This window comes from Halichoerus grypus, chromosome 5 (genome assembly GCF_964656455.1).
Source record: "Halichoerus grypus chromosome 5, mHalGry1.hap1.1, whole genome shotgun sequence".
Classification (NCBI taxonomy): domain Eukaryota; kingdom Metazoa; phylum Chordata; class Mammalia; order Carnivora; family Phocidae; genus Halichoerus; species Halichoerus grypus.
Window position 1 is genome coordinate 155,834,980 of NC_135716.1, and position 15,379 is coordinate 155,850,358.

The 15,379-nt window shown below is 50.9% G+C and overlaps 1 protein-coding gene across 14 annotated transcripts in view; it reads left to right on the top strand.

Moving 5' to 3' along the window:
* HIVEP3 (HIVEP zinc finger 3) overlaps nt 1–15,379 on the top strand; it is a 448,346-nt gene that overhangs the window by 397,932 nt on the left and 35,035 nt on the right. The window lies entirely within an intron of this gene.

Here is a 15,379-nt window from a genome sequence, read left to right on the forward strand (position 1 = left end):
ATAATGAAGGCACTGCTCACTCTGCTGTCTACACCGGTCTCCATTCGGGGTCCAGGACTCAGTGGTTGGTAAATATTTGGAATATCATTGCTGGTTTTTTTTTTTTTACCGTTGGTGCTTATCTTTGGAAACCCAATGATCTAAACATCTCACAACTCACACTGTGGGGCCCTCTGGGCTTCAGAAGGGTGCCTTGTTGCGGACTTGCTTTGTGGAAGTTTTGTGCAAGCTGTGTTCTGTGTGACCACGTGTTTGCTCCCTGGGGTGTGGTGTCTGTCTCAGGGTCCTGTGTCTGTGTCCCCAGTGTGATCAATGCAGCCCTCGTCCCACCCAGTCCCAAGGGACGATAGCATGCGGGAACACCTACCTCCCAAGGAGGAGAGTCCTCATGAGCACGAGCGCCAGCCAACATGGGGCCTGCCAGCCCCCAGAGCCTGCGAGTGCCTAACTCACAAGGTCAAAGTGGGAGGTGCCGGATCCCTCTGTTGGTTTGGGACAGCGGAGACGGCCAAGCTCCCCAGGGCCACCGGAAGCCATCTTCTGGTGTCAGTGAGGAGCAGGGACTATCAGGAGAGGGGGTGTTTGGAAACAAAACTTGGGGAGTTGGGTTGTCACAGTGACATGGAGGGGCTCAAGGATGGCAAAAAAAAAAAAAAAAAAAAATGCAGTGGTAGGGATACCACCCTCCAGGGGAGAAACAGCCTCTCTAGAGTTCCAGTAGCAGCTCCATTGGGAAACACTGGACCTAAGGTTTCTCAAAATACTAAGCCTCTTTCCGATGGAGGACACACCACTTTTGTCCCTGCTATTTGAATAGAGCGCCCTCTGGTGTCTCTATATCTCATACCATTGGGTACTGAAGAGGCCCCCCAAGACTTCCTTCATCTGAGGTCTGGTCACAATGACTTGCCTTCTCGCCTCTGGCTTCAAGAACCATCTGTGAGGCCCTGAGGGGCTGCTGAGGGATAGCTGGCGTGCACGAAGAGGTTGGCTTCTTCCTTGAGAAGAGCTGCCTCCAGACGGGAGGTGGGGTCCCCGAGGCAGCTCCCCGCTGCTCTCGTTTCCCTGGGAAGCCTGAGCCCAGGAAGCAGAGCTGGCAGGACCTCTCCCTATCCCAGTTACTTCACAGCTCCAGCTCCCTGCTGGAGTCTCCGCCACAGGGTCTGCCTTCAGCAGAAACGTGAGAGGCTGCGCCTGAGTCCCCTTCTCTTGCTATAGCCTGGGTCTTGGGGCCCCCTCCCCCACTGCCCATCCAGGTTGTCACTTAGTCCCACCTGCTCTGTTCTAGAATCTCTCTCTCTTTCCAGGCCCATCCTCCCCGCCCCTCCCACTCACCTCTCTCCCGCTCAGACGAGCCCTCGTGTCTCCAGCTCGGTTTCCTCATCTGTAAGAGGGGAGGCGACATGCCTTGTGGGTTGGCAGGAGATCCTGTCTTCCCCCACATAAGGGTCGTGGTTCATGATGCTGACAAATGGGCATCAGAGCATTTTATCTCGGCTGGAGCCACCTCGTGTGTCTCCCTCTGGGATGATCTGACTCTGTTCGTCAGGCCCCTCTCATGCGCTCAGCTCACCACGTCCAGTTGGAGCAGTTTGGGGTCATGTAGCATCACCCATCAGATTCTCTTCTCCTGCAGCCCAGCTGTCCCATCGAGGCCCCTGCTGCGCCTCCCACCCCCCACTTCTGGCGACCGCTCTATATTCATGGTTCTCTGGGGGCTGCTATCCGCCCCCAGGAATGTTTGGAAATTTGGGGGGACATGTTCTAGGCTGCCATGTAACTGGGGACACCTCCAGCATTTCATGGATGGGGCCAAGGATGTGACCATCTGTTCAACCAGCCACAAGACCCCTTGTCCTCCTCAAACTGCCGAAGGTGTCCCCCACCCAGAAACTGACTATATCCTTCATGCACACCCATCTGAGGCCACCACAGTTTTGTCTTAGACACGTTTCTTTCTTTTTTCTTTCTTTTTCTTCTTCTTTTTAACACAGCAAGTGTTGCTATCACTCTGGGACCTCTTTGACAAGGGTCTGCCGTGGGCATCTGTTCCTAGGAGTCACTAAGAGATCTAGGGTGATGGAGACTGAGAGAGGAAGATGAGAAATAGTCCGTTGTGCACTGGCCCTTACAGCTTTCCCCCAGAAGTTTCTGTTCCCGTGGCTTGGCCAGGGCAAGCCCCCCACGGCCTTACCTGCCTCAATGAGAGCGGAGGAGGGCACTCCCGTGCACATGGGGGGCCAGGGATATTCGGTCGATAGCCCTGACTACTCCAGTGTGTCTCACATCTGTCTGCAACTTGTTGTTTTTACTCAACAGTGTTGTTGAGATGTATCCTTGTTGATTCACGTAGATCAAATTCATAGCCAAAAGTCGAGAAGCCAGACACAAAGAGTAGATGCCGTGAGCCCCACGCTCATGAGTCTTTTTATCACTAGTCAACCTACTCACTAGTCTCCCTATCTTTCGTCTTGACCTCCAACCCAGCTATCGATCAATTAACCAATCCATCAAGGAGGAGCCATTTATTCAATGCCTTCAATGCCCGAAGATACCAAAAGACAAGGGGGTAAACCATGGTTCTGCCCTCAAAGTGCTTGGAGACTGGTTCAGGTGGCAGCAAAGGCCCGGTGCTGAGGTGTGGACTGCTAGTGTTGAGATGCTCCCAGCAGGCGGGGACCTCTGGGGCTGGACAGCCAGAAGGAGCCCCCTGGACATGGTGGAGCTAGGCCTGGAAAGGTGGGTGAGACTGGGACAGGCGGAGAGGGAAGGTAGCTCGGTCAGCAGTCTGGGTGAAATGGTGACTCGTGTACCTGGTCAGTCGAATTGATTTCTTTTGACCCTGAGTGTTCTCCCTTGTCAGCATCATCTATCTCCTCTTCAAACCTTGTCACTGCGCCAGCAACTCTAAATCTGGGTCTCCAGATAGAGCCTCACCCCTGAACTATATACTCTTGCTTCTGATGCCTCCTGGGCCCCTCGGTTTCAACGTGTGCTAACCAAGCCACCAACAGAATCTTCTTCTGCATCCAGATCTCAGATGATGTACCCAGACCTTCACACTTGAAACCTTAGTATCATCTTGGGCGCCTTTTCCCCTGATCCCCCTGCCACTTCCAATTAGTCCCCCAATTCTGGTGTCCACACAAAGTGGTTCATGACTCAGCTGTGGTCTCTGGTCTCCCTCTCCCCAGGCTCCCATGTTGGTGACGTTGAGTGTCTTTGATCATGGTTCTGCCTGTGTCACACTTTGGCCCCAGGGCCTTGTATGGCGGCCTTATCTACAGAACCCAGTTAAAACTCCACCTGATCTTCCGGGACCCGCAGTCTGACCTGCCCCTGTTGTACTTCCGCCTCTGGGCCTGCTGAGCTCTGTCCACTGCCAAGTCCTATTCAGCCTTCAGAGTACTCAACCCTCTCTTTTAACTAACCTCCTGGGTCCCTCCACACTCCCTGGTTCTTTGTGTTACTTCTGGAATAACCATGGCACTGAAATGCGTTCCAGGGCCCCTCTTGACTTGGGTCCTAGGGCCTTGCTTTGTACACACTATGCATCGGTTCCTATTTATTGCATTGATTTCCTGGCATACAGGCGCCCCCCCCCCCACCGCTTTGCTCCCCACCACTTCCACACCCAAACAAAGCCTGCATTTTCCAGACAGCCTCTGGGAGTGCCCATCAGGAATGTGTTGGCTCTCTCACCCAGCACCTATGCATTTGTCTTGGTTGTTTTAGAAGGGCTCCTTTGTTAGGGAATGTTGTTTTCACTCATACAAAGTTATATTGTTCATTGAGGGTAATGCCTATATTGTCCTAACTCAAGTTCACTTGTTGCAAGGAAAGCTGGGAGCTTAGCCCCAAGGGCTGGTGTGGAAGGAGAGACTGGAATCAGTAAGAACTACTGGGCTGCTGACAGTGGTCATCCGAACTTTGACGGATGGGGAGGTTGGTGCTTCAATCTGAAGGGAATGATGAATCGGACAGTAAGAGCTGGAGAGGCCAGGCCCTGCTAGGGTGGGGGTCTTCAGAAAGGTGACCATGGGCAGGGAGTAAGGGATTGAGGGGGGAGCAGTGTTTAGAGAGGTGGCCCAGCCTCAACTCAGAACTGGAATCCAGGGCAAGGAACCGAAGCCCTGCTGTGGATAGGCCAGTGAGGATGGGTAAGGTGACTCATGGGCACGGGGTTGCCCAGGGCTGCCCCTGAGCCCTTCAGGCCTTTAGCAGGACTCCATCCCAGGCTCTGTCAGCTGCAGTATTCAGCGGCTGAGCTGAAAGAAGAGCAGCTGGGCTCCTGTCAGAGGGCGCTGGGTCCCATCTCTTCTCGCCTACCCCAATTTACCCCAACACATCCCTTCAGCCACTGCCCCTCTCCTGGCCCATTCAATTCAGCGTGTCCAAACATAAATTTTCCCACCTTAAAAACACTCCTTTGATTGAAGGGCCTGTATCACCAGATTTTTCTGCTGCCCTTTAAAGAAAAACTCCAGAAGGAGTCAACCATACTTGCTCACCTCCATGTCTTTCCTCCCTTGCTCTCTCAGTCCATTCCAGGTGGGCCTTTGGGCTCATCACACCTCAGAACTCCTCTTATCAAGGTCAACAGCACCCTCCACCCTATAGAATTCTGTTCTCCCCTGACCAGCCAGCAGCATTTAACATAGTTGATCCCTTCTCCTTCCCCCTTCCTTGAAACCCTTTGTCCATTGGTTTCCAGGGTGCCATCTTTCTTGATCCTCTTCCTTTGCCAGTGGCACTTTCTTATCATCTTTGGTGATTTCCCATCATCTCCTGATTTCTAAACATTAGGGTTCCTAGGGCTCGGTCTCCAGTATTCCCCTTTTCTCTAAAATCCCAAGGTGACTATCTATACTGTCTGCAGGCTGATGACTCCCAGACTTGTATGTCCAGCTGGACTTCTCCCCAGGGCTTCGTGTCAAGTCTCCAGCCATCTGTGTAACGTCCACTGGTGTGTTCAGTGAACTCATCCTTAGAACAACACACACAGATGCTGAGAACCACAGTGACTCATCAGGTTCTTGGTACAGTTGTTAAAGAATTTATTTTAAAAGTTGACTTAATTCAATATTGCTCCATTAGAGAGAGTTATATTTTTAAGAGATGTGCTGTTCTATCTCATGTATTTTCATTTCTCCTAGCTGAATTTATTTTATTCAAGCCTAAGAGCTCATGCGGTATACCCAATGCACATTTTATGGTGCCCCCATATTTTTTAAAGTGTGTGTGTGTGTTTATGAAATAGTCGCTTGAAGAGAATAGTTTTCATTTTTAAAAATTTAAAGGTTATTTTCTTTCTCAATAATTTTTCAGAATCCCATTTCTTCTTGGACTTTGAGGCCTACAAGTGTATCATTATTTTTCTTCCCGAATTTCCGAATTTCTACTTTGCCTGGCCCCATCTCCCCGTGAACTCTAGATTAAGGATGATGTTGAATTATGTCTTTGGTAATATTTGTTATCTCTGTAATATGTCTTGAGGAACACATTGATGAAATTGTGAATCAAATAAATAGTGCTAAGTTGGAGCTTTGGGGATAGGTGTAAGCAATAAACTCATCAGGTAAACCACTCTGAACATCCACACTGGTACAAAAATTGCATATTGCTCAAGAGTCGATAATGTACACGTTGTACTGTGTAACGTAGAAGAAACTGTGTCTATCACCACACACTTGCTGAACGTCCTTTTGAAAGTCTTGTAAGTGGCCAGAGGTAAAAGGAGTATCTTTTGAAAGAGAGAAGTAAACTCACTTGTTCACATTCTGCACAGCCAACTTTATTTTTCCAGATGTTCAGGCCCCAGACTGCTCTGTCTTGTGTCCATTAGCAAATCTTGTCAACTCAACCCTTGAAACCAGATCCAGAATCTGCCCATTTGTTTCTTACCTCCTGGGTCAAGCCACTGCCATCTCTCACAGTGTCCTCCTATAATCTCCTGCATCCCCCCTTTCCCACCACAGTGTATTCTCAACCCAGCAACCACAGGGATCCTGTTTAAAGTCAACGGACCTTGTTACTGCTGTCCTGCACCCTCCACAGCCCTCGAGGGTCCTATGTGTGCTGGCCTCAGCTTCTCCCTGGCACACTGGCTGCCACTCTACCCCTGCTCCCTGTGCTCCAGCCAGTGGTCTCTTTGTTCTTTGTCAGACATGCTTCTGCCTCAGGGCCTTTGCACTTGCTATGCCCTCTGCCTGGAACACTTTCCCCAGGAATCCCATGGCTCCCTCACTTCTTTTAGTTACCCTTCAGTGAAGCCTTCTCAGACTACCCTCTTGTGCCCTTCTCTGCCATTTCCTATTCCCCTTCCCTGTGTTTTTTTTTCCATGTGTCTACTAGTTTGTTTCTATTTCCTCCACCAGAATGTAAGCTCTGTGAGAAGGCAGGAATTGTATTTGGTCATTGTGGTATCCCTGATGCTGAGAAAAGTGCCTGGCACATAGGCAGTACTAAAGGATGTTTATTAAATGAAGGAATCTCCCTCCAGCATGGTCAGGAGACTGTAGGTGAGGGGCAGGTCCCTGGACTCAGCAGCTCTTAGAATCTGTGAGCAGGATCAAGGCTCTGGGTCTCAGGAAGGAGCAAGGACAAGAGTCAGCGCTGAACCAGGCTGGGCACCTGGAGTTAGGCATGATCTGGGAAAGGTAAAGTCAGATGGTCTCAGTGATGATGCCAGCGTCTGGGGTTGGCAGCCAAGGTCGTTTGCATGCTGACCTCTCCTGCAAGTGTTAAAGGTCAAAATGAAACATGTGATGCCAAAAAAGGGCTGGCTCGTGGGCTGCCAGTTCCCAGGCTGAGCAGATCCCTTGTGTTCTGGTGGCCAGAGAGAAGTGGCCCCAGACGCCCGGCTCTGGATGTGGGGCCCGGTCTTCTTCCTGAGAGGGCCCCAGTGCCCTGATCTCTCCTTAGTTCTCAGACTTCTTCCTGGAAGTGTGGACGTGTAGCTCTGAGTGTGGCCCCAGTGGGCTGGGGAGTGAATTGTCCAGCCCCATCACACGTGCCCACACTGGGTTTTGTTCTCCTTTTCCTCCTCCCCAAATCCTGTTGCTCCATGTCTCCTGGGAGGGGTGGGAGTGGAGCACGGAAGGGCAGGATACGGCAGAGTCCACGTGAGACATCAGTGGCTGAGATGGGGATGTAGCTATAGGACTTCCAGTGAATCAAGTATGGGAGGGTGAGAAAGAGAAGCTTGGAATTAAGACGACTGCCCCACTTCCGGCTCAAGTGACAGTGGGTGGATGGTGATGTCACTTACTGAGATGCACAGAGAGGGGAGAAGAGAATGAGAAAGAGGTTTGGGGAAGGGGAGATCCAGACTTGGTGGACATGTTAATTTTGAGATGCCAGTCGTGACAGGTGACAGGTGAGCCTGGCATTCAGAGGTCAGGCCTGAGCTGGAAATACACACTGGGATATGTGTTTGTCAATGCACGGATGCTACTTAGGGGATGGGTCTGGAGAGGGTCACCTGAGGAGACAGAATGAGAGAAAAGAAAAGGACATCCGGGACCCAGCCTGGGATCTACCAGCAGTTAGAGGCCAGTAGAGACAAAGCTGCAAAGAGTTTGAGAAGGAAAAGCCAGAGGACTAGGACGACACCCAGCAAAGCGAGAAGTCCTAGAAGCCAAGAGCAGAGGGTGTTCAGGGAGGGAGTAGTCAGCTGTGCTGAGTGCTGCTCAGAGGCCCAGGAAAGGGAGGGACAGGCAGAGTCCATGGGATGTGGCCACAAGGCGGGTCACTGGTGGCCTGGATGGGAGCTGTTTGTGTCAAGGCGGAATCCCAGTGTATGCGCTGAGATGAGTGGAGGCATCAGAGGTAGGTAAACCTCCATCCAAGAGGCTGGCTGAGGAGGGAAGTGGAGAAATGGTGGGGAGGGGGAATGGAGAGAGTAGAAGGTTTAAACTGAGGGATCCTGGGGCTGTTAGGCATGGCTTCTAGCAAGGGGCAGAGTGCAGGAGCAGGGCACTGGAGAAGGTTCAAGGGGGCGGGGCCTCAGCCGTGTTGAGAAGGGGCCACTTCCTCTGGAGCAGCAGGAGGAAAGATGCTGGCTACCAGGCAAGCAGGTTGATGGTTTGGACTGGGAAGCAGGGAGGGTTCTCTCAGACCCAATCCAGGCTCTGGGTCTTGGCCAACAGTAGATTTGTGAATGGCTATTTTGAAAACAAGGGCAGGAAATTTCTGTCCCCAGGAAACCACTTAAGATTCTTGGGAAGGTTCTTCCTTTGTGAAGATTATCCCCTCAAATAAGAATATAGGCACACCTCGTTTTACTGGGCTTCACTTTATTGCGCTTTGCAGATCATGGCTTGTTGATAAATGAGAGGTTTGAGACTTGAGTGGAGGAAGTAGCCACAGATGGGGTGGAAGGAGCAAGAGAACTAGGATTCCAAGTGGAGCTTGAAGATGTGATTGAAATGCTGCCATCTCATGATCGAACCCGAATGGATGAGGAGTTGCTGCTTTGGATGAACAAAGAACGTGGTTTCTTGAGATCGAATCTCCTGCTCGTGAAGATGCTGTGAAGACTGCAGAAATGACAACAAAGGACACACTGAGTTGATGAAGCCGTGGCAGAGTCTGAGAGGGTCGACTCCAATTTTGGAAGAAGGTCTGCTGTGGATGAAACGTTATCAAACAGCGTTACATGCTGCAGGGAAATCGTTCGTGAAAGGAAGAGTCAAACTTCATTATTGTCTTATTTTAAGAAATCACCACAGCCACCCCGGCCTTCGGCACCCACCACTCTGACCAGTCAGCGGCCACCAGCACTGAGGCAAGACCCTCCACCAGCAAAAAGACTGTGACTCGCTGAATGCTCAGATGATGGTTAGCGTTTCTTTAGCAATGAAATATTTTTAAATTAAGAGTATGTGCACCTTTTAGACATAATGCTATTACACATACAGCATCCGGTAAACACAACTCTTGTATTCACTGGGAAACCAAAAACATTCATCTGTCTTGCTTTATTGCGGGGTCTGGAAGTGAACCTGCAGTATGTCTGAGGTGTGCCCGGATCAGATGTTAGTCTAGTGAGGTCGACTCAAAGTACTGGCCTGGCATCCTCCTCCTGAGGACTCGAAGGACTTCCCAGGGAACGCTCACTCCAGGCATTAGAGAGAGCTGATTATGTCACTACGAAACCCAAGTCATGGACAATAAAAAAAAGACAGCATGAAAGCAAAATGGAAACGAGAAAAGACATATTGATCATAGGGCAGACTGAGTGTCTGTGTGGGCTGGGGCCAGAGTCCCCGGAGCCCTGAGGACTGTCAGAGAAAACCTAAATGCATCCTATTAAAATTTAAAGGAGAATCTATTTCTCAAGCGGACGCTGCCCCCTGGGTTCCAGTAGGGGATCTAAGGCGGCATGGGGCTCAGCCAGAGGGGGAGGGAGTGCAGGAAGTGGGGTCCTCACCCCAACCCACTGTGGCCCTTGAGAGCTGAGGACACGGCATCCGCTGGGCTTGGATGGTGTGTGAGTGAGTCCTGGCCTCTCCCGTCCCGGGGAATCCGGCCCAGCGCCTAGGAGGAAGCTGGCTTCTCCCTGTCTCTCCTTCGGGAACAGTGGCCTCTTAGGGACACAGTGACATGCACACACTCTCATTCTTTCTGGTTTTAATTTTATTGAAGTTGCACAGGCACAGAGTTTAAAGAACGAATTATTTCCATACATTTTGTTTCTTTGTTTACCCTTCTGTCTCTAACAAATGGGCCTGGGCTGCTACCACAGTAGCATTTCGGCATAACTAGCAAGCCGAGAGCCTCGCCACATGCCCCCCGGGCCCCCCGTTTCCCCGGCCTCTCACGAGAGTGGCACACACATAATTCACAGCCAAGTCACATAATGACCCGTGGTTCCTTTTTCTTTCCTGTACAACTTTTCTATTTTCTCTGTGGATAAAAGTGGGTGTGCATGTTCACTTATTTTTCCATATATTTATTACTAATTCAACCCTCAAATTCTCACCTCACCGAAACCCCTTCCAGACATTCGGCTGCATGGGCCACTGTGTAAACTCCATGGTGCTGACACAGCCCCTCCCGTGTCGCCCAGCAGCTCCCTCTGCCCGGTACCAGCTGCCACCCTGGGGTCTCCCTTCACCCCCGATGCCCGGAGAATCTCTTCCTCCTGTATCGGATCTCCTCTCTCTGCAAACTTACGTCTTCCTTTTCCTCACCTGCCTCCTCATTTTCACAGAGACCATCCTTCAGTAGGGTCTTCTGGAGAAAGGGTCTCTGACGGGTGAGGGTTTTTGGGCACTTGACATGACTGAAGATGTTGGAATGTCTTTATTCTGTTTCTCGGTTGCTCGAAGTGTAGAATTCCAGGCTGGAAATCATGTTCCTTCAGAGTTCTAAAAGTGTTGCTGCCTTGTCCTTGAGCCTCCGGTTGCTGCCAAGAGTTCCAAATCTGTTCTGGTTCCTGTTCCTTCCATTCTCTGCGACTGTCTCTGGATCTTCCCTTCACGCTCAGTGTCACAGGCGTGGCTCCTGGTGCGGTCTCTCTGAGGCGGTGTCTCTTCCAGTCTGACAAGTCAGGGACTTGAGCTTCACAAAATGGTCCTGCATTGCTTCCTTGATGACTTCTCTCCCCTGTCTCTGGATGTCCTGGGATTCAGGGCTTGGACCTCCTGGCTTGTTTCTCCGATTGTCGTACCTCTCTGTCAGATTTCCCATCTCTTCGTATTTTCGCCCTACTTTCTGGGTACTTCTCTCCATTTTGTCTTCCAGCCATTTTGTTCTTTTCTGCTATGGCATCTTTAATTTTCAAGAGTTCCTTTCTTTCCCTGGATGTTTCTCTTTAATAGTATCCTATTCTTATTTGATGGATCGCAGTACCTTCTCTGATCTCTCAGAGGCTGTTAATGTTAGTCGCTTTTGGTTTTAGTTTTCTTTTCTACCTGGTTTCTGTCCCCCTCAGGTTCCCTTTGATCCATGTGTTTGTCCCTTTTCTCAGGTGTCTGGTGACCTCTGGTGTCTTCGCTTGTTTAAGAATAGGAGGTTCACAGGTGACCGGCAGCTCCAGGTGTGAGAGAGGCTCATCAACGGCACGCGTCCTGGTAGCTGCCCATCCAGGCCCTTCCTCTGGGGTCACTGCAGTGACAGTGTCTTTAGGTCTTTCTGCTTGGCCAGAACCCCCGTGAAGGCTCCAGTTTCCTGAGTGAAGGGTGTAGAGTTTCTATTTTGGGAGCCACAGAAAGGGAAAAGGTGGGAGGTGGAGGGGAGAGGAGCCCTGGTACCCAGTTATGCATCCACTTCATCCCCTCATCCCCTCATCCCGTCTGCCTGCCCTCAGCTTGCCTGATGCCCTCCTCAAAGGCCTCCCATTTCATCCTTGGCAGAGAAACTTCCAGACTTTCTCTGGGGTGGTCTCCTGGCTGCTGAAGTTGAGGAAGGGATAGGGGTATAAAAGCAGTCATCCTGAGGGGCATTTGGCTGGCTCAGTTGGTGGAACGTGTGGCTCTTGATCTCAGGCTGTTGAGTTCAAACCCCATGTTGGATGTAGAGATTACCTTAAAAAATTAAAAATAAGGGCACCTGGGTGGCTCAGTTGGTTAAGAGTCTGCCTTCAGCTCCGGTCATGATCTCAGCTCCCTGCTCAGTGGGGAGTCTGCTTCTCCTTCTCCCTCTGCCTCTCACCCTTGCTTGTACTCTCTCTCTCTCAAATAAATAAATAAAATCTTTTAAAAAATTAAAAATAAATAAAAATAAAAGCAGTCACCCTGGGGCACTTGGCTCTTGATCTTGGGTTTGTGAGTGTGAGTCCCATGTTTGGGGTAGAGTTTACTTAAAAATCAGTCAATCAATCACCAGCTCCTGTCACTCTTCGTCCCTCTCCCTGCTCTAAAAAATAAAAATAAATGAGTAAATAAGTAAATAAAAGCAGTCCTCCTTCTCTTGGTTCCCCCCACCCTTGTCTCCAGAGTCCTTGAGGGAGCCTGTGGTGTAAGTCGGGATGGTTCCCACACTCCCTACTGTCAATGCAGGATCCCATTTTCTTGAGTCTGCAAAGTCTTTTCCACCCATTCATTTCTTTCCAGCTTCTGCAAGCTTATTGCCAGTGTCCTCCCCAGCCTTTCTCTTCTTCGTAAGTGTATGATGCCAAAGGAAAAGAAAAGAAGAGAAAGAGGGAAAGAGAGAGAGAGGGCAGAGAGGGGGTGGGGAGAGGTGAGGAGGCAGTGAAAAGCAGAGAGAGAAGAAAGAATGCTTTCTGCACCATCTTTAATAACAGACTACTAGTAGGGTTGTTTTTAAATATGTTTTAGCCATGGAATTCATTCTTCTGAAGAACCCCAGGGAAAGCCACCCTGTCAGGCTCCCCCGTAGGCCCTGGGAGCCCCTATGGCGCCTCCCGAAACTTCTAGGAGTCAGAGGAGTACAGGGCAAAGTGCCAGTTCCAGAAAGTCTAGGAAGTCTTTGGGCTCTGGACCGAGACAGAATCAGATTCCAGCCCCACCTCCGACAATTACTGGCCAGTCCCTAAAAATAGGGTCAGTAGTATCCACTTCACAGGCTGCTTGTGAGAAATGAATGGCAAGATAGCGCGGGCCGCTGACGCTGGCCTGGCGGGCAGGAAGTGCTCAACAAAGGTGCCGCTTCCTTCCTTGCTTCCTTCCTTCTTCATTGTTCTCTCCTTCCTCCCATCTTCCTCTCTTCCTTCCCACCTTCCCTCCCCCAGCGCGACTCTCACCTTCTCGGGGCTGAGGTGCTCCTTCTGCCTGGTCAGGAGAGCCGCTGAGGGCTGTAAGCCAGGGTGTCTCTGTGGGCCCGGCTGCGGGTGGACCGCACGTCAGAAGGGAGAGAGTGGGAGGTCAGCTCCAGGTCCGTGACTGGTTGATCCTGGGACAGTAAAAAGGAAAAAAAAGAAAAAAAGACACATGGGCTGTGGGGCAGATGGAATGGATGACACTGGTGTTGAGCAGGGGTCCACCTGGATTTTATTAGCTGCAAATCACAGGAAACTTTGGCCTTTTCCACCTTCGGGTGTTGTTTGAAATGAGGCCCCCTAGAGGGAAGGAGGTAACATGGTGTGAGCCCAGCCATGGCAAGTTTGGGTAAGTCTGTCCCCTCTCTGGATCTCAGCTTCCTCCTTGGTAATTGGAGGATGGGAGAGAGGGCTTGAGTCTTAGAGTCGGGGCTGGGGTCTGAGCGCTGACTGCTGGTGCTGGCGCTGAGATTCTGGATGGTGCCTTTGCTCTTTATGAACCTCAGTCTTACCCGTAGAACGAATGATTGCCACCTGGCCTGGGTGAAGGCTCTCCGGCTATCATAATGTGACATGTAGGCTCTTATCAGAGGATGAGCTCATTCAGCTCTGCACTCGATCCTGAGAGGAGCTGTTGCTCAGATACAGTCTTCAGGGAAAGGCCCGGGCCAGGGAGCTGTGCGGGCTATTGTGAGCCCTTGTCCTCCCTGGGGAGAAGCTGGCCTTTTCTGGCTGTCAGAGAATCGAATCCAAGCTCAACTGCAGGGTGCCCCTTCTTAGGCAGGAGCCTTTGGCTGTATGCCCCAGCCTGAGATGAGACATCTGTCGGGAAGAATTTCTTTCGGAGCCCAGAGCTGGGTCCTGGGGATTGCTTGCCTGAGCACATACAGGTGAAGGGACAAGGAGGGCAAAGGAGAGGCTCAATCTCTAGGGTTCTCTGGCCCCACAGCTTAGAAAAATGAGAAGAGAGTTACTCTTTCTCCATGGCCTATAGTCCCTTGGGGGTGGGGTCCCAGCTGCAGGGTCTCCTCTTCCTTGCCGTCCACAGGGTGGAGGCCCAGCTCCAGGAGACACGGATGCCTCCCGCCAGCCATACCGTGCTGCCCCGTGTCTGTCCGCCTCACTCTTTGGTGCTCCTGGGTGCCTTTCTCCACTCTGGAGATGGAGAGTCCTCTCGGGGCTGTCGGGAATGGCAAATAGAATCAGACATGTGAAACCCTTGCCCAGAGTCTGGCACACCCCACCCTAGCCCATTGCCAAGAGAGGGAGTGGGGGGGCATCCTTCACTCCCTGCATGCCACACAGAGCCCCCGTCTCAGTTTGGCAGTAGACCATGGTGACAAGAGCACGGCTTTGGCACCGGCCAGACCTGGGTTCAAATCCTGACTCCGTCACTGATTAGAAAGACTTAACCTCTCCATGGCTCAGCCCTCTCAGCTGGAAAGTGAGAATCCTAATGATCTCTATTTACCAAAGTTGTTGAGAATAAAAGGAAACAATGTTTGTAAGTACCTGGCACAGGGCCTGGCACGCAGTGAATTGACCTCTTATTCTGCCATGAATTATCAATATTTACTTATATGATTGCCTCTTCAAGTAAAGGGTAAATTCCTGATGTCTCCTGCCTTTTACAAGCACTTGGCGGTAAAGTGGACGGAAGCCAAATGGCCTGCGTGGGAATCCTGGATCTATCAGGGTGCCCTTCTGATGTGAAGTAAGCTAGATAACACCTCCATGCCTCAGTTTCTCCATCTGTAAGATGGAAATGGTAACGGTAATTCCATCTCAAAGGGTTTGAGTGAGGATTAACTAAGATGCTCCATGTAAAGAATGTCCTGTACTTGGTGCATAATAAGTACTCAGTGAAAGTCTACTATTACTCGTATTATGAAAGGGTCCCCAGAAATCATTTCACCCAAATTCCTCACTTTGCCAATGAGGAAACTGTGGCCCAGGAAGACATTAATACGGCGTGTTAATGACAGAAGCCGTCCTGTTGACCCCCATTCAAAACATGCCAGTGGGAGGAAGGGAGGAAGGATGATGTGGTCGTGTGTAGGAGTGTAGGGGGATACGTGTCATCTTGCTGATGGCAGGGAGACGGTTCTGGCGTGCTAGTGACTTAGAAACCTGCAGTGCTTTCAGCTCCCATGAAGAGAGATGATTGACCCCAGAGGATGCCTTTGGTTCTGGAGATAACATGGGGCAGCCTGGTTGGGGGGCCACGACCCACACAGGTGGAGGAGGGCACCCCCCCAGGGGTGGGCCGTGGCTGGAGAGGTGGAGGGACGCGGCTGGGGAGGCCTTGGATGGAGAAGATATGAACTAAAGAATTCGGGGAGGTTGGGACATGGCGACTTGCCCTCGACTGGTTCAGGGAGAAAGTGTTTTTTTTTTTTCATCATACTTTTAACTTTTTTGTATGTTTGTCATAGTTTCAAAATAAAAATGTAAAATGAAAAAAGAGAACCAATTTGGCTCAGAAGAAGGGCGACTGAGGAAGCCAGAAATCGAGGAAAGAGTTGAAAGGGGGATGCAGGCTGTCAAGGGCTGTCGAGCAGATTCCTGGACAAGTGGAGTCAGCCAAGGCCAAGACGGGGAGCTAAGGGCATCAGACCAAAGGACAAGCGGGGCCTGAACTCCAGGCAGAATTTT